This window comes from Schistocerca piceifrons, chromosome 7 (genome assembly GCF_021461385.2).
Source record: "Schistocerca piceifrons isolate TAMUIC-IGC-003096 chromosome 7, iqSchPice1.1, whole genome shotgun sequence".
Classification (NCBI taxonomy): domain Eukaryota; kingdom Metazoa; phylum Arthropoda; class Insecta; order Orthoptera; family Acrididae; genus Schistocerca; species Schistocerca piceifrons.
Window position 1 is genome coordinate 396,262,260 of NC_060144.1, and position 23,487 is coordinate 396,285,746.

Here is a 23,487-nt window from a genome sequence, read left to right on the forward strand (position 1 = left end):
CTTTTTTTTGTGTGCAGCATTAGAAAAACTTATAACTAATACAAAATCAAGTAAGATATTAATAAACAAAACGAAATTAAATATTTAGAAAGAAGGAAGGAAGAGAACTGAATAGAGAAAGGATAGGTATAATATTGCCCGTCACCTGGTTGTGGGCGGTGGCCTGGGTCTTGGAATGATTCTCAAGACGATGGCCGTCGTTCACCATGCCTTTAACATCTACCATCCTAAAAACTAACTTAACTATAAGAGATAAGAGTACGTTAAAGCTAGAAACTAAGACTAAGACCTCCATGTCCAGCCTGCTAAACTATTTACGATATACAATAGAGAGGTAACTGATTTTGTGCTTGGCTCAAAGTTGCTAATTAAAGGGTACTTGTGGTAAAAGTAATAAGGTAATGACGCTAACGGTTTGTGTTGAGCCTACAAGGCTCCTAGTAGAGTACATCAGGCGCAAGCACCTCCCGGCCCCGCCGACAACACGACCTGAACGGTGGTTTTCCCCGATCTACCATAGGTATCCGTCGGGTTGGGCTCAAAAGAGAGGGACCACAATTAAGATCCTTCCATCCAGACTGTGCGTTGCCTCTTAACGGAAGGTGTAGGTCCCTTGAAGAGGTACCCAGCTTTAAGCTCTTATTAGACATGGAGATGCTGTTAACTATTTACATATAAGGTGCAATCTTTTTTTAGGATTGTGTGTGACTTGTGCACCTCTTGTCGGTTGTTCCTCTCTGTTCTTTGAATTTGACTTGGTTGACACTATAGATCATCCGCACTGGACGCTTCAGTATCTGTGTTGGTGCCATGGTCTGTAACTGTTTCTTCTTCATCATTCGTGGTGCTAATCATATCTGTGTCCCCCTGGGCATCGTGACGTCTGTTTGGACCGACTTGCCTTCGGTAGGGTCTGTTACGCAAGTATTCTATCTGTTGGATTTTCGAGATTTCGTCAGTTAGTTTGTTGAGTTCAGTCCACCTTTCCGGGTCGCGTATTATGGCATATAGTTCGTTCTGTGTGTTCAGGCGATTTATGTGTACTGTGTGTCGTATCTTCGTGCGTTGTCCGCAGAAGAAGACAGTATGTTCAGGAGAACCTTTTTCCCCGCATGTGCATCTATTAGTCTGCTGCAGACTCACGCGGTACAGGTACGTGGGATAAGGGCCATGTCCTGTGGTGAAATGTACCATACCGCGGCTGGGATCAATATGTTTTAGTTTTAGTCTTTCCTGGATGTCAGGATAAGGGCGGCCCTTATCGCTGTTGGCTCACTCGCTCTGCCAGGTATCCACTCGTCATGCTCTGAGTTGGCGTGTTGTCTCAATCGGTACACCAGTGATCTGCCGAACCTGGTCTATTCTCCCCATCCTAAGCCAGTACATTGCTGCGCGGTACCTGATGGTGATATCTATGGGGAAGATTCCCATGACGACACATAGTGCGTCATTAGATGTTGTGTTGAATGACCCTGTTAGTCGAAGTAGAACATTTCTTTTGCCTCGACGTACAATGGTTCTGTTGGTTGAGAGATTTAACCTGTGGGCCCACGTACTGGCAGCAAAGCAAAGTACTGACTCGAAGAGAGCGCAATGGTATGTTCGTGTCACTGACAGGGCTAGTCTGAATTGTTCCGAATTTAGCCTAGACAGTTTGTGTAGTATCTTTTCTGCTTTGTTTGTGCATATTCGCATGTGTTCATGGAAGTACAATCGTTCATCAATGTATACTCCTAGATAGCGTGTGACTGCTAGTCTTTTTATGTTTGTGTCCCCGATTTTGACTATTGGGTTCCTGCGCAGGAAACCCTTTAGCAATGTATTAGTTGTTTTGTTTCCTGCTATCTTTAATTTATTATCTGTGCACCATTGGGTTATTGTCCTAAGTGTTCCACTGGCTCTTTCTTCTAGCTGGGCACGGTTGTTTGCTGAAACTACGACGAGTAGATCATCAGCATAAGCGACAACTTCATCTGTCAGGATGTGCTCCTCTAGTAACTGTAGGAGCGGTTCTGTTACTACACTCCTGTAAATTGAAATAAGAACACCGTGAATTCATTGTCCCAGGAAGGGGAAACTTTATTGACACATTCCTGGGGTCAGATACATCACATGATCACACTGACAGAACCACAGGCACATAGACACAGGCAACAGAGCATGCACAATGTCGGCACTAGTACAGTGTATATCCACCTTTCGCAGCAATGCAGGCTGCTATTCTCCCATGGAGACGATCGTAGAGATGCTGGATGTAGTCCTGTGGAACGGCTTGCCATGCCATTTCCACCTGGCGCCTCAGTTGGACCAGCGTTCGTGCTGGACGTGCAGACCGCGTGAGACGACGCTTCATCCAGTCCCAAACATGCTCAATGGGGGACAGATCCGGAGATCTTGCTGGCCAGGGTAGTTGACTTACACCTTCTAGAGCACGTTGGGTGGCACGGGATACATGCGGACGTGCATTGTCCTGTTGGAACAGCAAGTTCCCTTGCCGGTCTAGGAATGGTAGAACGATGGGTTCGATGACGGTTTGGATGTACCGTGCACTATTCAGTGTCCCCTCGACGATCACCAGTGGTGTACGGCCAGTGTAGGAGATCGCTCTCCACACCATGATGCCGGGTGTTGGCCCTGTGTGCCTCGGTCGTATGCAGTCCTGATTGTGGCGCTCACCTGCACGGCGCCAAACACGCATACGACCATCATTGGCACCAAGGCAGAAGCGACTCTCATCGCTGAAGACGACACGTCTCCATTCGTCCCTCCATTCACGCCTGTCGCGACACCACTGGAGGCGGGCTGCACGATGTTGGGGCGTGAGCGGAAGACGGCCTAACGATGTGCGGGACCGTAGCCCAGCTTCATGGAGACGGTTGCGAATGGTCCTCGCCGATACCCCAGGAGCAACAGTGTCCCTAATTTGCTGGGAAGTGGCGGTGCGGTCCCCTACGGCACTGCGTAGGATCCTACGGTCTTGGCGTGCATCCGTGCGTCGCTGCGGTCCGGTCCCAGGTCGACGGGCACGTGCATCTTCCGCCGACCACTGGCGACAACATCGATGTACTGTGGAGACCTCACGCCCCACGTGTTGAGCAATTCAGCGGTACGTCCACCCGGCCTCCCGCATGCCCACTATACGCCCTCGCTCAAAGTCCGTCAACTGCACATACGGTTCACGTCCACGCTGTCGCGGCATGCTACCAGTGTTAAAGACTGCGATGGAGCTCCGTATGCCACGGCAAACTGGCTGACACTGACGGCGGCGGTGCACAAATGCTGCGCAGCTAGCGCCATTCGACGGCCAACACCGCGGTTCCTGGTGTGTCCGCTGTGCCGTGCGTGTGATCATTGCTTGTACAGCCCTCTCGCAGAGTCCGGAGCAAGTATGGTGGGTCTGACACACCGGTGTCAATGTGTTCTTTTTTCCATTTCCAGGAGTGTATGTCCAGAAGATGGGGCCGCAGATCGACCCTTGTGGACAGCCTTTAGTAATTCGTTTAATCACTTTCTGGTTGTCCATTTGCCAAACGACCGTTCTGTCTCTGCAGTAGTCCATGAAACTATTATACAGAGACTCCGGTACCTGCAGGTGTCTGAGCCTCTTGAACAAGGCCGGCCACCAGAGGTTGTCGAAGGCACCTGAGATGTCTATCATAATTGCAAGTGTGTATTTGGAAGGTGTGTCGTGTACCATTTGGAGCGCTCTGTTAATTGCGTTGTCTATAGATTTCCCTTCCCTGAAGCCGTATTGGTGTGGTGTCAGTCTCCGTAGTGTTCGGTGTGCTTGTAGTCTTTTGTAGAGTAGTTTTTCTTGTACTTTACCGAGTGTACTGATAAGGCAAATTGGTCTGTATGACTTAGGGTCTGATGGGTCTTTGTCTGGAGCCTTTTTGATGATAACCGCGAGACAATTGGAATTCATTTATCAATCGTGAGCAGCACTCTTTACGTAAAGATGATTGACGCCGCAGCATGCGATAGGATCATTGAAGCCGCCAAACGAGGATTCCAGTTCCGACACTCCGATGGTCATATTGGCGAAGTATTAGTCGCTCATTCGGGCCTGGGCGTGCGCACGATTCGAGTCTTCGAGCTGCCTTTCGAGGTACCCGAATAATTGGTCAGTGAATCACTCCAGCTACATGGCAGAGTTATTAGTCATTTGGCCGAACGTTGAGCAAGTTTTAGCACGTATACAGTGCTCAATGGTGTACGACAGGTGCGAATTGCCCTTACGAAACATGTGCCATCGTACATAAACATCGGCGGCTGTAGAGCTATTGTCATCTATGATGGACAGCCCCGGACATGCTCCGGGTGTGGTGGTGAAGGACATCTATGAGCTGCGTGTATCCAGAGGAGACTCATACAACTCCCCAGTGGAGACTTCCAGAATCCGACTACACAAACGGCACTGCCGATGACTTACGTGACGGCGCTTCGAGGGGAGGTGACTCCGAGGTCGAGGCGCACTATCGAACCGACGCCACAGTTGATTGAGGCGCCTTCGGACCCCACTGAAAAAGGAAAAGCTCCGACCAACCTCCAACCTCAGACACTCCAGATGGTGCAGAAAGAGGATGACAGCATCACAATAGGCATGGAAGCTGAAGTGGAACGGCCCCAGGGCGTTGCGGCGGCGGCGAGAACGCAGAGAACCAGAGGCCGAGGTTAGGGCCTACAAACAACGCTCGCCAAAGCGCCGTCTAAACTCTGCGGAGACGCTCCCTTCTCTTCTTGGGAGCCCAGATGAGTCTAACATTATGGACCTGTCTGACTTGGAACCACAAGCTTCGGATGTCGCAGACCATATGAATTCGGACAGTGAAAAGTTGTCATGTCGTTCAGACGACGCATCCGCTCAGGGGCCTGATACCCCTTCTGCGGCGGAGTCCAAAGCTGCGAAGGAACAACAGATTCACACATCAATGCCGCACAGGAAAATTTGGAGCACCCCAATAATATCAGCTGGTATGAAATCACCGATGCGGACCATTCTATTGGTGGGGACTTCCATCCGTCCGCATCTCAAGAAACCTAATGCCGCAGGGACACGTCCATCGGGCGACCCTCTGCGGATGTGCAAAGGGACTATCGATACGGTGAAACTTTGTCATTTTAACATCATGTGGAGATGACAGCTACTCGACCCCAGGCATACAGAATAGGGATAGTGATTGTAAATACCATTACATCGCCCGTAAAACAGCATTTGTTTAGGGACATGATATACGCGTCGGATGTGGATATACTGATGGTGCAGGAAATTTACATTCCTGAGTTCTAGGAAGTACATGGATACATCTCCTACACCTCGCCGCACTCGAACGACAGTGGAACGGTGTTATTGGTCCGGGACGGGATTCCGGTTCGCGACCTGGCTTATCTACCTTCGGCACGAGGACTGGCGATAACTGTTAACGGAATTCGCATTCTCAATGTTTATGCCTCTTCCGGCACAGACAACAGACGGGCGCGTACGAAATATTCTTCCGAAGAGATTGTGCCCTTATTTACCGGCAGATTCAATCATTTCATTGTAGGTGGTGACTTCAATTGTGTTTCAGCCCAAAAAGACCAGACTCCACATTACAATACCTGTCGTGAATTGCATGTGCTATGCCGGGAGCTGGAGTTAAGCGACACCTGGGACATGATTCATAGGAACCGCGAGGGATATACTTTTTTTACCAGTCACTCGGCGAGCAGACTCGATCGAATATATGTTTTGGTTGGCCTACAGGATAAGGTGGTCTACGCGCAACGATGGCCTGCGGCGTTTACTGATCATCTGGCTTACATTTGTACCATATCACTCCCTAGGCAAAGTGTGTGGAGAAGCCGCGGGACATGGAAGCTCTATTCGTCACCTTTCGTGGACCCCGAATGTCGTCAGAGAGTCGAGGAGGTATGGGCCACATGTCAACGCCGTCTACCAACATATACCTCAGTGCTTCAATGGTGGCTCGAGTGTACTAAGCCGGCAATAAGAAGAGCTCTAATACAGTATGGTCGGGATATGACGAGATGGCAAAGAGACACTCTTGATTATTATTACACCATGCTTCGTGAGCTGTCATTCCAGGTGCCGTCTGCAGAACATAATGCGGAAGTTCATCGTGTCGAGGCACAAATCCTGCCGATCGCGCAACGACGACTGGGTGGCATCCCAATACGGGCAAGATGTCTCGACACCATCACTGGGGAACATACCTCGATGCATCATGGGTCGCGGGAACATAAACGTTACCGCCGGGCATTGATGACAGTGCTCCATGGTTTAGATGGCCGTCAACCGACAACACAACAGGACATTGCAAATGAAGTTTTAGAGTATTTCCACCACCGCTATACCGGTACACCGACGGGCCGTCGAGTGGGGGAAGAGATACTGCAACATATGCAAACAACACTGAGACCGATAAGGCAGCGCTTATGGAGCCACTCACAGAAGACGATATAAAGGTGGCACTCACAAAAGGAGCGGCCCATAAATCACCAGGGCCAGATAGGATTACGCTAGAGTTTTATCGAGAATTCGTGGACATGATGATGCCACAGTTGGTGTCGATGTACAATGAGGCGATGCGTCCGGACATGCGCCTACCGTAGGCTTTTCTGACGGGCTTTCTTCTTCCCATCCCGAAGATGGCGGGGAGTCGCGATGTTAATCAATATCAGCCTCTCACTATGCTAAACACCGACTATAAAATCTTTGCACGACTTCTAGCGTCTCGTCTCAAAATGGCGATATCCAGGACAATATCCCTTGATCAGGCTTGCCTAGGGGTGCGAAGCAACATCTCCTCGGCGTTAAGTGAATACCGTGACGTTATCGCCCTTGCGGAAACGTGTAAAATGCGAGCAGCGATGATATCTGTGGACTTCGATCGTGCGTTCGACAGGATAAACCATGACTTCTTGGCGTCAGTCATGAGCCGAATGGCGATTCCACCCGTTTTCATCTCCATCGTTATGCGACTAATACGAGGGGATACATCGTAGCTGATTGTAAACGGTCGGGAAGCGGGCTTGATTCCTATTAACGGCTCAGTCCGACAAGGGTGCCCACTCCCCATGATGCTGTTTGCGATAGCGCTTGAGCCGCTGATGTGTGTTATGAGGCGCTCACTTATTGGGATAGCGCTTAATGAGAACTCTTTCTTTTGCCTCGCATATGCGGACGACCTGATCCTTCTTGTCAGATCAGCACATGAAGTGCATCAGGCTGTTGAACATCTTGACTCTTACGGGACGGCGGAAGGCAGTGTCGTTAACATGACAAAATCCAAAATTATGCACATTGGACGGGGTCTGGAAGACGTACCGGGAACGTTTCAGACGGTGGAATCTCCGAACGTCTGGGGATCACATTTACCCGTTCACTACGTCGGTCCGCGGCGGCGAGTTCTCGACGGCTTCTGCAGAATGTTCGTCTGACGATACGCAGCAACTCCCTGAGAGCCTTTGATATGATCCAACGTGTGGCATACACTAACGTTCACATAGCGTCACGACTGCCCCATTTAGCGCAGATCCTACCAATACCGAAGGGTATCGCAGAGCGCCTCATGGCTGCCTTTGGTTATTATGTTAGTACTGGGATGTTATTTAAGATCAAATATGACACGTTAATGCTACAGTTCCGGAACGGTGGCTTAAACCTTACAAACGTGCGAACCAAAGCGCTGGCGCTTTACATGCGAGCGATGATACGAAATTGGCAACAACGAAAGCATACCATAACGTCAGCTCTGATAGAAGTACTTGTTCCGCCTTCGTACGAACCCCCTATTGCGGTTGGCCATATTTCGCCTTCTCTTGCACACATTGCCTCATTTCTTGTTGATTACAGCTATGTTCATCTGAAAGTACCTTCGACGAGAATACCGACGACTCGGGAGATCTATAGGTGCTTGACGGATCGCCATGGCCGCAACATAATGGAATTCAAATACCCGTCGAGAACGTGGAACCACATTTGGTGTGCAGTGCATACCCCATTACTGTCAACAACAGCGAGATCGATGTGGTATATTCTTATAAACCGTAAATTTGTGACCAGAAGTCGATTAAATACAATTCATATGGTCGATTCTCCTCTTTACACAACCTGTGGACTGTTAGCAACGGAAGAACATGGTTTAGTGTGTGGTGCAGCGAGTGACGTCTGGATGCTGACGCGTCGAATACTGGCCTTCCTTCGGCGCACTAACTACACAGAAGTTACATCGGATGTACTTTTTCTTCCAGGCAAGACCTTTTTTCCCAAACAAAAGACGTATGCGGTCAATTGGATCGCTGGACATGTAATGAAATATTTGTATTTGTACGATATTATGTCCGTGATGGATTATTGGATGTATTTACAAGAGCAACACGAGCACATACGGAGTCCAGTGCCCAAACCTAGTCCTTGAAGAAATAACAGTGGCATCTAGACCGCTAAAGGGGGAAGCAGCTCTTGTGGGATGGAGGCTGGAGAGTTATGAGCATAGTGGTCTTTCTAGGAGCTCATTGGCTGGGTTGACACTTTCCTGAGCTCTTCACTGAAATCATTGTGGCACTTCGTCTCTGTTAATTGCGACTTGAATGTATGAAAAAAGCCGACCGGAGTGGCCGTGCGGTTCTGGGCGCTACAGTCTGGAGCCGAGCGACCGCTACGGTCGCAGGTTCGAATCCTGCCTCGGGCATGGATGTGTGTGATGTCTTTAGGTTAGTTAGGTTTAATTTGTTCTAGGTTTTAGGCGACTGATGACCTCCGAAGTTAAGTCGCATAGTGCTCAGAGCCATTTGAACCATTTTTTGTATGAAAAACGGTTTTCGCCAGTTCATTAGATATATGGTGAAAACGCTGTGTGCACTAGGACCAAGCTGTTGTGGGGAACAAACATTGACATATTCGAACTCACGCGTGTTGTCAGAAAACATAGATATAGGAGCCCTTCTACAGAAAATATACACGCCAGTACATGGACAGTCTGGCCTGAATACATCGAGTGCATCCAGGTAAAGTAAGGAATCCGAGTCCCATCGACCAAAAGTAAACCATTAATATTCAAGAAAGGAGCCTGTAGAATCTAAGTGAAGGTGCTGATCTATCTTCCAGTTTACGTCTGTTTCCTTTGGCAGTATCAGACAACGCCATCATATTGGCAATATCAGAGTCAATCCTCTGCCAATATACGTCTTACCGAGCCAGTCACCTCATGGGCATGGCTCCCACGTATCCGTGTGTTTTAGGGTGTGATCATAGTCCCTTGTAATAGGATGCATTTGAAGTTGGATAATATGTTGCACCTGTTGAGAATATTTGGATATACGAGGTGGAAATCAAAATTTTCGCGATTGATGCTGCCATCTGAAATGTAGGAGTAGTATGTCTTGGCACCGCTAGGTGGCGAGAGCTCCATATCTGATGAGTCAGTGTGTGGAATGGCATTCAACTGGGAGGATGTGTTGCGTGTCTACAGTAGATTCTGTAATACTCTGTATTTGGTGTGTGGCGATTTTACGATGGATCCGCGGACAGAACATCGCGTGTGTATCAAATTCTGTGGGAATCTCGGAAAAAGTGCTAGAGAGGCCCTTGCAATGATTCAGCAAGTGTTTGGGGGGACAGAGCATCAGCCGTTTGCGTGTGTTTTTGAGTGGAATGCTCGGTTCATGGCCGGCTGTACAGACGTCGAAGATGATGTTCAAACTGAAAGGCCCGTTAGCCACACAGCGCAAGACATTGTTGCCAAACTTCAACAGTTTGTTCGTGCAGATCGACGTCGAACCATTCAAGACCTTGCGAATGAGGTGGGTATTGGTTATGGGACATGTCAACGAATGTTGACTGATGAATTGTGCATGCATCGCGTCGCCGTAAAATTTGTGCCAAAGACCTTGACTGCCGATCAGAAGGCACAGTGTGTTGAAGTGTGCACGGACCTTCGTTAGGCTGCATCTGATGATCCAATCTTGTTGTTACGGGTTATCACAAGTGACGAGAGCTGGATTTAGAGTTACAACCCAGAGACAAAGCAACAAACATCCCAGTGGATGAGCCCGGGCTCTTCAGGACCCAAAAAGTGAGACAGGAGCCGAGCAAAGTGAAGAGCATGATAATCGTTTTCTTTGATACCAAGAGAATTGTGCACAAACAATTCGTCCCAACCAACCAAACAGTGAATTCCACGTACTACTGTGACGTTTTAAGACGGCTCCGTGAAAACGTGCGGCGATGACGGCCCGAACTTTGCCATCAAGGGAACTGGCTGCTGCATCACTACGATGTGCCCTGTCATACGTCCTTGCTCACCAGGACCTTTTTGGCAAAGAAAACCACATGGCGGTTGTACATCACCCACTGTACTCGCCAGATTTAGCACCTTGCGACTTCGCGTTATTCCCAAAACTGAAACTTAAGTTTAATGGCCGTCGGCTCGACACTCTAGAGAGGATTCAAGAAGCATCGCTGGCGGTGATAAAAACACTCAAAGAACAGGACTTTCCAAAAAACGTTTGACCGGTGGCAGAAGCACTGGGAACGGTATGTATGTGCGGATGGGAACTACTTCGATGGTGATGGTGACCATTAGTCCAAAGGTAAGCTTTTCAACAGATGGCAGCACCAGTCCCGATAAATTTGAATAGCACCTCGTACAGATGAGCCAGCAGTTTTTGATCCATCAGCCATCTTTGGTGCACAAGTATTAGCACTTCCAAAAAAATTGGGCGTTCAGCAGGATAACTTCTGCATCAGAAGGAAAATTGACCACAACCTCTCCTGCCTTAGTATCTATGTGGAAACTGACCTTGAGAGCCAAAACAAATACCACATCCTGTCCCATTGGTAATCTCAAGATGATTTCGACAATGATGAGTTGAGCTATGGACTGATGGCCAATGTCAGCAGAGCAACCAGAGCAAAAACAACTCCCACCGGTGAAGGTGATGCATCATCCTAATCAGAATATTTGTATCTGCCTTCAATCACGGCAAAACAGGTCTATCCCCTGTGGTGTGCATTGTTTGTTAGACATATAAATGTGGAACTGATTAAGAACAAACACAACAGCCAGGCCAGTTTTTCTATATGGTTGCTGTTGTGCTGCATCTGCTTTATAGTTTTTGAAATAAATATCGTATGATGTTTCACACAGCAAGCCATACTCCAATGCATCTGCTACTGCAATTCTGAAATTGGATGGATCATAGGCCAATAGGCACGTCGGTTGGAGCAGAGCTTACTTTAAGTCATTGAAGATTTTGTCGTGGGCAAGAGTCCAGTTGCACTTAACATATTTTGCATCACAACTGATGGCTACAGGCTGTTTAATTGAGTTGGCCGAGACCCGACTGTAGTTGATCGATGTCCATTGGAGCAGGAAGATGTTGGGTGGCCTAGATAGAATGTGGCATGGATCTTACTCCTGAAGGTATTCTATCTCAAATGCAAAAGTATAGCATTTGTCCTTGTTGCATTTAATACAGATACATAAGCCGAAGAACTCGTCCTTGGAGAAGAAATAAGTCGTAAGTGCTGTTTGTTAAGGTTCGTAATATGCACTGAATTTTCGGAAGTCTGAAATGGCCTGACGACCCCAGTGATGGATAAGGTTGAGATTGAGTTGTTAGCAGAACAAAGTCAGGTCGACGACAGATACCGAAGGTACTTGCCTGCCGCGGTGTAGAAGCTGCCTCCTATTCATGATGATGACAGATACTGGCGGCTCTCTTGGTCGGTTGTGGGTGTCACATGTCACATTGTCGCTAGTTGCAAAGTTTCCATCTGCATGCATAGTCTGTGGCCTGGTCAAAATACCGACGCAGCACAGAAATACTAAAGGAACAATTTGCGATCACGTGAGCAGTGGAAGGAAAGAGGTCCGAGGGACCAGTGCCCCTCACCCCCACGGCGGTCATGCTGCAATCTGCTAGCCTAGGCAATGTCTATGCTCTCTCGTCTGCTGGTGTAGCTCCATCCAGGATAGGCCTCTCACATACCGCTGATGTAAGAGGTACTACTGGATTGTTTGGAAACGTCCAATAACAGCAACTGGAAACACCAAGACGTTATCTGCCTCATAGATTTAATTGAGGGGAGGCAGATATAATATCGACTAAATCTGAAACCATAATGAATGTTTTGCAGATACCACATCATACAAGTAATGCCCGAAAAACCGAAATTTTATCAGGCTCAATCATTTCTGGCATTACATATAAACAGGTTAGCGAAAACTGGATTCTACAATTCTTTTCTGGTTTTCCCAAATTTCCATAATAGTACTGGATAACAAAAGTGCTCGTAGGCTTCGTCTCGAGGACTTGAATCTTGGAGGTTCAAAAGTAGGCCTCATACAGAAGGGCAAGGAGAACATTAAACAGCATCAAAATCCAGGAAGTTTTAAGCAAGTAGAAGATAATTTGCCAACTTTGCAAAGTAGGTTTCGAAAGATTTTTATGATACAGGGAGTGCTGCTTACATAACACAACAGTGAACATTGATTATCGCAACAAGGCGAATTAAAAAAATTAACTCATCACGTCAACGTCCCGGAAAATATTACCAGAGCCCGACAATCATAGATGGTTGATAGCATCACTGACGGTGTTAGTGTGATTTCCTGCCGCAAGAGGGAAGCACGCTGACCATGAGGTCGATTTAAGGGCGGACAGTGTCCTTCTCTGACTGATCCGGTGTCAAGCGCTTCGTGTGCCTACGGCAGGTAGTAAGCGCCGTGACGTCGTGGCACATAAGGTCCTTGGCTCGCTGTTGCTTTTCATACGTTATTCACAGGGAGTTACGTGGCGTCCTGTGCCGTCCTAATCAGTGAAGACTGACCGATGTAGAAGTTATTTCCGTGTGCACTTACTTGTACTTCGATCACACGGACGAAAGCTGTGTCCACTGTGGCACTGTGTGGGTTTTCTGCCAGCCAGTTACAAGGCAGGCTTAGATGATGGCAGCCATAGGTCGGATGGCTGTTGATCTATATTCATACTCCCTGGAAATTATGGTGAGAATTCAGCTACAGTCACAACTTCTATAGCTTTCACGTAATCAAGGTTATTTTCTTGTCTGTCATCCTGGTTATTCAACGTGTTTTTGCGAACATTTGAAGTGATCCAACTCAAATAATATTACTGTGTATTTTAGACTATTAAACATGCTATGTGGAGGCCTGTTGTCTGGTTTGACCAACCTAACCGGCTTTATCGAATTTAAGCAATATGAAAAGTGATTTCAGTGCATGGTTTGCTTTACTTCTTAAAAACTTCTGCAGTGCCTTTTCATCTTGTAATTTTCTTCTAAAATTGTAACTAATAGCTCATACATTACAGACAGCTTGAATATGGTTTATATTTCACATTCCACTACAAAGGACTTCATTAAAAGAAAGGGTCAACCGAAAGTGGTTGCTCTTTCTGTAAAAGGTACTAAAGCAAGAGCCTAAAATCTCAGCTGGCCAGACAGGTTGAGTGTTGTTAATAAACAAAAGAAAGAAGTTATCTTGAGCCAACACGGGAACCTTGTCTGTTCGACAGCTGATGGTATTTTATGGATTGCTTGTTTTTCCTAATTACGTGCGATCCGTTTAATTTTCCTATGTATATCGAGTTTAAATGGGCTGTTAGTTATTTATTTAGGTTCCAAAGCTTACATTTGGAATTATTGTTAAACGCCACATTGTTTACCTTATTAAACATCTGTGTTAAGGCTCGAATTTAATGCCCAAAACCCAAAAAATTTTCCTTTAGATACTTTCGTTAAAATTTTTTCTTTATTGTTGTGTTAGACGTTTTGTAAATTCTACCACCTGCCTTGCTTCCTACAGAACACGCCACTAGTAAATTAAGTTGTTGTGGCAGTTCCTGCCTTTCCTTAAATTTTTTTCTTGACTTTTATTTTAGAGAATTGGTAAATTCTACGAACCACCTGCCTTGCTTCAAAAAAGAAAATATTCGATTAAATTAAATTTCGATGGTAGTTCCTGAGAGTGTTAGATATCTTCGTTGTGGCTATAACGTGATTTATCTTTTTATTAAGTTTGCTAGTAAAATTACGACCCATACCTCTACCACTCAAAACTACCTCATTATCGAGTTTAATAAAGCTGCATTTGCTCAGTAGACGGAAAAATTTATCAGGTCTAGATACAATAATTCGTAAAAGAATTCTCAGGTGAGGTAACATCAACAGCGACATTTTCCAAGACCATAGGGCATTGCAGCAAACAGAAATGATGGAAACGAAAGTTTTTCATACGCAGAGATTGTGTACGAGGTAATGATACCACAGGAGATGTAACTACTGTGACACAAGAGGAGAAGAAAGAAAAGAACTATGGTTCACACTGCAAATTGGACAGAAACCAGAGTCTCAGACAGCCTCTTGCGTGGCTTGTCTACGAGATAAAACGGAGTCAGCAATGCGCAGAAATTAAATGGCGGGGAATGCAGTATACTGTGTGGATATGAGCTGTCTTCAGCAGCCAGAAATGCACGGCACCATAAATAGCGCCGAGTTTCGCTGGCGACACCTACTTGGAAGAACTCCAAGTTACACGCTCTCCTCCCTCCAACACCCTACCTACAGCACTGAGATGACTCGGAGGTGGGTGCGGTAAGGTAATAACGGCATGCACCCAGGTAAGGCATCGCTGCTCTCTCCTTGCCCCTCTGAAGGAGTAATACACAATAGTCAGGAGTGGGTACTGCTGCTTCTGTGACCAACCCGACTGCAGGATTCTCCTACATGAGCAATGGGCGATAGCAACCAGAGCCCATAAGCAGTAAAGTGAAGCAAGGCTTGGTGGGAGCGTGGAATGTGAAACAACAGAAGCCCCATGAGAAATAGGCTGGGAAGTGAAACCTATTTCTTCCATCATATAAAAAAGATGTTCCTCCTGAAATAGGAAATGTTTTAGGTAGTTGTATAACGGTTACGGAGAGCCTTTTGGCTTCGTGGTTTCGTAACCCCACGTAAGACGTCGTCACGTGAGCTCAAAACATTAAATAATTGTAAAATATCTCTGCATCAGTCCCAACTCTACTCTAAATCAATTTTCGAAATATTGTTCCAGGTTCGTTAACATCACGAGAGAAAACAGTTCGCAGGAAAAGTAGCAGCCGGCCGGTGTGGCCGAGCGGTTCTAGGCGCTACAGTCTGGACCGCGCGACCGCTATGGTCGCAGGTTCGAATCCTGCCTCGGGCATGGATGTGTGTGATGTCCTTAGGTTAGTTAGATTTAAGTACTTCTAAGTTCTAGGGGACTGATGACCTCAGATGTTAAGTCCCATAGTGCTCAGAGCCATTTTTGAGAAATAGTAGAGATGGTTGCACTCTTCAGCTTCTTCCAGATATACATCCGTCAAAAGTAAAAACTACAGTACGTTCGTCTCTCGTGTGGTTGTATAAAATCAGAAACACCTCATACCCACTTTTTTGGAAAATGAGATAGATCAGATTACGCATCTTTGAAGGTAGCGACATTGATTGTCACAGAAGTACCTCATGCCCATTTACAGTCTATGAGACTGTAAATTTTTGTTCATAAACACTTCATGCCGGCTCAGGGATGCATGGACGTGAGAGGTAGTAATTTCGGTCAGTAACTGTAAATGTGTTTCTAAGAGTATCCATTTTGGCCAAGAATAACAAATTCTTTCATAACTTCCTAAAAAAGTATTTTCTGATCCGTGTTCATATGTACTTTTGTAATAAATTTGTGGAAAGAATAAATCTCTATATCGCTAAAGCTTCTGGTTTTTTTTTCCCCCACCCTGCACATGCCCTTCTCTGTATTTTAAGGTAGAGATGATTCACATTTAGCGATAATTACTGTCACGTTGTGGACTACTATTACAATATTTCTGTTGAATTGAGGCTAAAACTATACACACTTGAAGATCGGAACGGTACAGTTGCTACTAGACATTACATACGCTATTGGTCGAGTTCCTGTTTGAATGTCGATAAAGGATAACTAAGCGAATCCGCCCCGTAGAGGTAGCGCCTTTGATTCATAATCAAACCATTTTCAGCCCCAGGTTTGATTTCCACTGCTGCTTAAAGTTTGATAAATAATCAGTAATGGTGGCCGAAGACTTGTGGCATAAGAAATCATTCGTCACTCTACCGATGCCCTTGTCGAAGAGGGCGGAGGAGCGGACAGTGGTTCTGGGCACTCTTTGCCCTAGGGCTGGGACATTGTCACTACAGGCGGAAGAATCAGTAATGATCAACGGCATGAGAATGCAGAAGGAAATGGAAACCACTGCAAAAGAGACAGGTAACGCGTATCCACAGGATGTGTGGCCTGTAATCGAATAAGTGTCATGATGATCTCTCCATTGGCAAAAGATTCCAGAATAGCCTCCATTCGAATCTCCGGGAGGGGACTGCCAAGGGGGAGGATACTATAAGCTAGAGTAATCAAAGGAAGGACAACGTTCTACGAGTCGGCGTGTGGAATTTCAGATGTTTGATAGTGGTAGGGAAACTTCAAAATCTAAGAAAGGAATAAGCAAAGGCTCAATCTAGATATAGTAGAAGTCAGTGAAGTGAAATGGAAAGAAGACAAGGATTTCTGGTCAGATTAGTATAGGGTAATATCAACATCAGCAGAAAATGGTGTAACGGGAGTAGGATTTGTTATGAATGGGAAGATAAGGCAGAGAGTGTGTTACTGAGAACAGTTCAGCGACAGGGTTCTCATTGGAATCGACAGCAAACCAACACCGACAACAATAGTTCAGATATACATGCCATCGTCGCAAGCTGAAGATGAAGAGATAGAGAACGTGTAAGAGAATATTGAAACGTAATATTGTATGTCAAGGGACATGAAAACCCAATAGTATTGGGAGACTGGAATGCAGCTGTAGAAGAAGTAGTAGAAGTATAGTTTACCATAGAATTTGGGCTTGGAACAAGGAATGAGAGAGAAAGACTAATTGGGATCTGTAACTAGCGAATACTCTGTACAAGAATCACAAGAGAAGGAGATATGCATGGAAAAGGCCAGGTGATACGGTAAGATTTCTGTTAGCTTACAACACATGGTCGCAAAGAGAATCCGAAATCAGATACTGGATTGTAAGGCGTACCCAGGAGCAGATACGGGCTCAGATCACAATGTAGTAGTGATGAAGAATAGGCTGAAGTTTAAGACATTAGTGAGGAAGAATCTATACGCAAAGAAGTGGGGTATGGAAGTACTAAGGAATGACGAGATACGGTTGAAGTTCTCTAAGACTATAGATACTGCAATAAGGAATAACTGACTAGGCAGTACAAATGGGCATATCTAAAAAGGACCGTCAGACGAATTGGGAAGGAAACATAGGTACAAAGAAGGTAACTGCGAAGAAACCATGGGTAACAGAAGAAATACTTCAACAGCTCGACAAAAGGAGGAAGTACAAAAATATTCCGTGCAATTCAGGAACAGAGGAATACAAGTCCTCTGAGGAATGAAATACATAGGAAGTGCAGGGAAAAATGTGAAGACATCGAAAAAGAAATGATTGTTGGAAGGACAGACCCAGCATACAGGGAAGTCAAAACAATCTTCGGTGACATTAAAGGCAAGGGTGATAACATTAAGAGTGCAACAGGAATTCCACTGTTAAAAGCAGAGGAGAGATTGATACGTGAAAAGAACACATTGAAAGCCTCTGTGAGGGAAAAGATTTGTATGATGTGATAGAAGATGAAACAGGAGTCGATTTAGAAGAGATAGGAGATCCAGTATTAGAAACAGAATTTAAAAGAGCTTTGAAGCACTTAAGAAGGCAGAATGGATAGATAACATTGTATCAGAATTTCTAAAATTATTGGGAGAAGTGGCAACAAAACTACTATTCACGTTGGTGTGTAGAATGTATGAGGCCTGCTACATACGAACTGACTTTCGGAAAAGCATCGTCCACACAAATCCGAAGACGACATGAGCTTCCAACGCACAATCAGCTTAACAGCTCATGTATCCAAATTTCTTACAAGAATAATATACAGAAGAATGGAAAAAGAATTAAGAATGAGCTAGTTGATGATCGGTTTGGCTTTAGGAGAGATAAAGTCACTTGAGAGGTAATTCTGATGGTGCAGTTAATAGGGGAAGCAAGACTAAAGAAAATTAAAGACACGTTCACAGGATTTGTCAACCTGGAAAGAGCGTTGGACAGTATAAATTGCTGGAAGATGTTCGAAATTCTGAGAAAAGTATGAACGAGGTGGAGGGAAAGAGGGGTCATGTACAATATGTAGAACAGCCAAGAAGGAATAATTAGAGTTTACGACCAAGAACAAAGTGCTCGTATTAAAAAGGATGTAAGAGAAGGATGAAGTCCTTCTCCCCTACTGTTAAATCTGTACTTCAAGGAAGCAATGATGGAAATAAAAGAAAGTTTCTTTATTCGAATTAAAATTCAAGGTGAAGCGATATGAATGATAATATTCGCTGATGACATTACTATCCTGAGTGAGAGTGAAACAGAATTACATGATCTGCTGAATGGAATGAGCATTTAATGAATACACAGTACAGATTGAGGGGAAATCGAAGAAAGATGAAGGCAGTGACAAGTAGTAGAAATGAGAACAGCGAGACATTCAACATAAGGACTGACGTTCACGAAGTAGTTGAAGTTAGGAATTCTGCTACCTACGGGCAGTAAAATAGCCAATGACGGATGGAGCAAGAAGAACATGAAAGGCAGACTAACAATGACAAAAAGGGCATTTCTGGCCAAGAGAAGTCTACTAATATCAAATATCAGCCTTAATTTGAGAAAGAAATTTCTGAGAATGTACCTCTGGGATACAGCAGTGTATGGTAGTGAAACATGGACTGTGGGAAAACCGGAACAGAAGAGCATCGAAGCATGTGAGATGTGGTGCCACAGACGCATGCTGAAAATTAAGTGGACTACTAAGACGTGGAAAGAGGAGTTTCTGCGCAGAATCTAAGAGGAAAGGAATATGCGGAAGACACTGTTAAGGAGAAGGGACGGGGTGATAGGACATCTGTTAAGACATGAGGGAATGACTTCCATGGTACTGGATGGAGGTTTAGAGGGCGAAAACTGTAGATGAAGACAGAGACTGGAATACATCCAACAAATAATTGATGGCATACGTTGTAAGTGCTACTCTGAGATGAAAAGGTTGACACAGGAGAGGAATTCGTGGGGGGCCGCATAAAACCAGTCAGAAAACTGATGACAAAAAAAAGTGTATAAATGAACGAATTATGGGACAGCAATACATTTTCCTACATTTAACGATACAAGGCAAAACGTACATTATTAGAACAGATTTCAAACTGTAATGAACTGAATATGAGATGGAGTGTTCTAAGGAAATGACTAAAACATATGATGAAAAATTAATACCTCAAAAAAGAGTGAAAGAGTCACGGAGGCATTAAAGAAAGGAAATATATGGAAATATTATTCTAAAGTGTTTAGAACTACAAACTTTCAAACCACAACGTAGGTTAATGTTTCTATAAAAGTTCCTTATGAAACGATACGCACAGTACAGCCATCATTTCAGCAGTGACTGATTAAAGGAAGACTGATTTAAGGTACATATATTTGCTGGCTGACACTGGGGAGACGTAGTGACTTGTGACATTCCCAAGGCAGCTGACTAAATGTAAGTACTAAGCGTTGCTAATGAAATAAGTTATAATAAAGACGTAATTTCTTTTGTAACTACAAAAATTTATGTTATGTTTGTTTTTCGTGTAGCTGGTGATTCCAGGGGAATACGTGGATCCTCCAAAGTCCGAGCTGGGTGAGAACCTTGTTTATCAGCGGCAAGTACGCAGAAGGCCATTGCTCTTCAGACAACCATCTGAATATTTTCGTGGAATGTTAAATTTTATTGAAAATGGAGATGTGTTGTTTCTAATGGATTGAAAACCTGTGAAGTCAAGATCGCTCATGAAATTCTCTTGATTTCGATTGATCACTGGTTTCGGCTAACCGGCTATATACCTTCAGACCCAAGATATAAGACCGATTTTTCAATGTCAGCAATATACAACAGCTTACAGAACTGCACATAATATTGCAGCAGGGTCCAGAACCATTTACACGAATTAACTCCTTAATAAATACCATAAAACATTCTTTATTTCTGATCGTGCCATTACGGCTCCACAAATCGTCAAAATCTTTCTTACAATGACAACATCCGTACATAAATTAAAAACGGAATTCATTGTTCACGGCCAGTAATCGGACGATGGTTATAGACCTGAAAATATATTAATAAAGAGAATGCATGCGACAGTTGAGTTTCTTATACTTTGTAATTGGTGTCAGCTGCCAAGATTTTTTAATGTACTACGTAACACCAACATATATATGATGATCTTTGTTACGGACTGATGTAAATATTGATTGTGTCACTTACTATGTTGTGATTTGTAACGTCTTTGATAAAACAATATCTTGTACAATGTGTCATTTTAGTGGATAGTTTCTTAAGCAACTATTGTTTTATTTTCACTGTCGCTTCTTAGGAGTAATATATATTTTCAGATGTATGATCATCGTTCAATCATACTGGCAACGAACGATAATAAGCTGTTTTCAGATGTATACAGCTATTGTTACTTTAAGAAAGATTTTAACGACGTGTGAAGCTGTAATGGCTCAAACACTAATCAAGAATGATTTATGGTGCATGTTCTGCTATTAGTTTGTTTATATACTGTTGAATCCTGGTAAAATATTATGTGAAGTTCTATAAGCTGTTGCATGTTGCTAATTTGAGAAGAATTCTGTTCTATATCTTAGGTCTGAAGATTTGTAAACTGTTAGCCGAAACTAGTAATCAATCTAAATACGCTAGGTTTTATGTGCTATCTTGACTTGATGGGCTTCAGATCCCTAACACACATAAAAAAGCCAAAAATTTTAATTGTTTACTATGGTATTGTTGTATGAGAGTCAAAATTTTGCTGCACTGTTACATACAAGTTAATATCAGTGGTGAGTTTTTAATATTTTTTGTGGGATCTGAAATTTAAAAACCTCTCTCACACCGGCCTGATTTAGCTTCACTGATTAGCATAGTAAAAAACATGCGTATATTAAGGGAATTTTCATTAACAAAGCAGGCTTTTGACATTCACACAGTTCAATACTGTTCTATCCTGATTAAATTAAGCTTAACTTAAATTCCATAAGGCAGTAAAGCAATTTCGAAGTCTCAGTGTGACGAAAATTGTCAGTCGATCTCCTGAAAACATTTGTAATAATTATTAACTTTCGGTGATCACATGGGGAAGACCGGAGATCTGCTGGTGAGACCGTGTTAGCCCATTTATTGAAAGTAATAAACCGGATATCTTGAGCATACAAAACGGCAGGTTTATCCAGTGTAAATCAGACGTTCCCCACTGATCCCGTGCAACACAGCACAGTAAGCAGAGACTGTCAGTAATAATCAGTTAAATAATACGCGAACACACTTACTTTAGTTTAGTTCATGTATTAAATTCCTTCTCATACAGAATCTCATCAAGATGGCGACTAGCTCAACAATACATATATATACATCTTCTTTCTTTCACAGCTAAGCGGCAATATCTGAATCATTCTTTTCATAAGAGAAAACATAGAAAGCAGAGAAGCTATTCCATGGAGTAAATGCATGCTCCAAGGAGTAATAGGGCTTGAAACTACTTTGCATTGATAATCATCGTATATTAAAGTTTAGGAATCGGTAAGATAAGAAGAGATATTTCGAGACATGTACTGAGTTATATAATTTATAAAATTTCTAAAAATATCGCGGAGAGACCGCTGCAAGAGACATTACAAGTTGTCGGTATTTATTTTTGCACATGTTGGTAGTATCACATGTAAATTAAAATTACGAAGAACAATTATGATTTAGGGTTTGTTGTATTTTACTAGCTGCTGTCAGGAAGTCTCTGCTGAATCTATAAAAATTAATTAATGCTTAGTTTTGAATAGCTGGAATAATATTAGTAAAGTCAGAAACCCCTTATGTCCTGTACCATAGATTTTTCATCGGAAGCACAAAACTTGGTTATCAGTAGGACCAATAATTAAAGTAATTCAGAAATATCTGACATTTTATACTACACAGTACGTTATTCTAGACCCAAAGATTGCACATACCTATTATAGAAACCGAAATATTAATATGTATTGCTACTGGACATTAAGGATTTTAAAGAGATGGACATGAGGCTTTCAACATCAAATGAATTGCAGAAATGCTGTTACAATGTGATTTAATAATGTATCAATAACAAAATAGTTTACAATAGGTGCTGCATTGTACACCGTGAGCTTTGGGCAAAACGTCCTTCCTCTTGTACTCTGTGTATTTTTGGTTTTTCAGTCTCGCTTTCTTTATAATATCAATTTACGTTTGCAGCGAATGTCTTTCCTTCTCTTTCTTGTGATTCACTCATGTAAGAAATAAATTAACATTGTGGAAATTACAGTTCAACAAAGTAACAATGTAATGAAAAGTATAAATAAGTTGCACTAAAGTCATATAATCCCATAGAATATTGTAATGTTATCCCACAATGGGATAATAATTATAGCTGTATGCGAATCATCTCCACCATAAAATACAGAGAAGTGCGTGTGGAGTTGAAGGAAAAAACCATAAGCTTTAGCGATATAGTGATTTATTCTTGCCACAAATGTATTACAAAAATACGTATGAACATGGATCCGACAGTGTTTTTTTAAGAAGTTATGAAAGAATTTTTTATTCGTGACAAAATGGATACTCTAACCAAAAACATTTACAGTTACTGCCTGAAGTTACCACCTTCCCCTTCCATGCATCCCTGGGCCGGCATTCCATACTTTTCCGTATGGTGCGGAAAACTCCTGGTGTGTTGTGTCATTGGTTGAATCCGGTTTGGATATACTCGTTCATATCATCGACATCAGGCGTGGAACTTGCATACACCAAAGATTCTAAAGGACGCAAAATGCAACTGGTTACCGAGATATTGGCGAACTTCCCGTATATAGTAGAGTGGAGAGCAGACGTGCTGAAACCACATTTGTTGGGTGAGATGAAGAGGTACATCATTAAGTAAACGATTACCCATATAAGTAGAGGCTAATAGGATGACCATGTGTCAATCGATCCCACACGGTGACACTGACCTCCGCTGATGTATCTTGTCGCATTTACTGAGAGTTTCACATCTTCTGACGTGTTTTTATGATAACTGAATGTCACGTCACATAAAGATCCACTCTCACCAGTGAATAAGGAATGTTAAGAAGAGCTGAAACGTTGCACACTGCCCTGAGATGTGTTGACAGAATATTATTCTTGCCTGAAAGTCTGCCTTTGAAGATGGTACAGGCACAGAAGATTGCAGATCGTCATGTGATTAACGACTCCCCTTCAAGCATGTCTCAATCTAATAGCAGATAGAGTTCCGTCCACGGTACGAAGAACACATT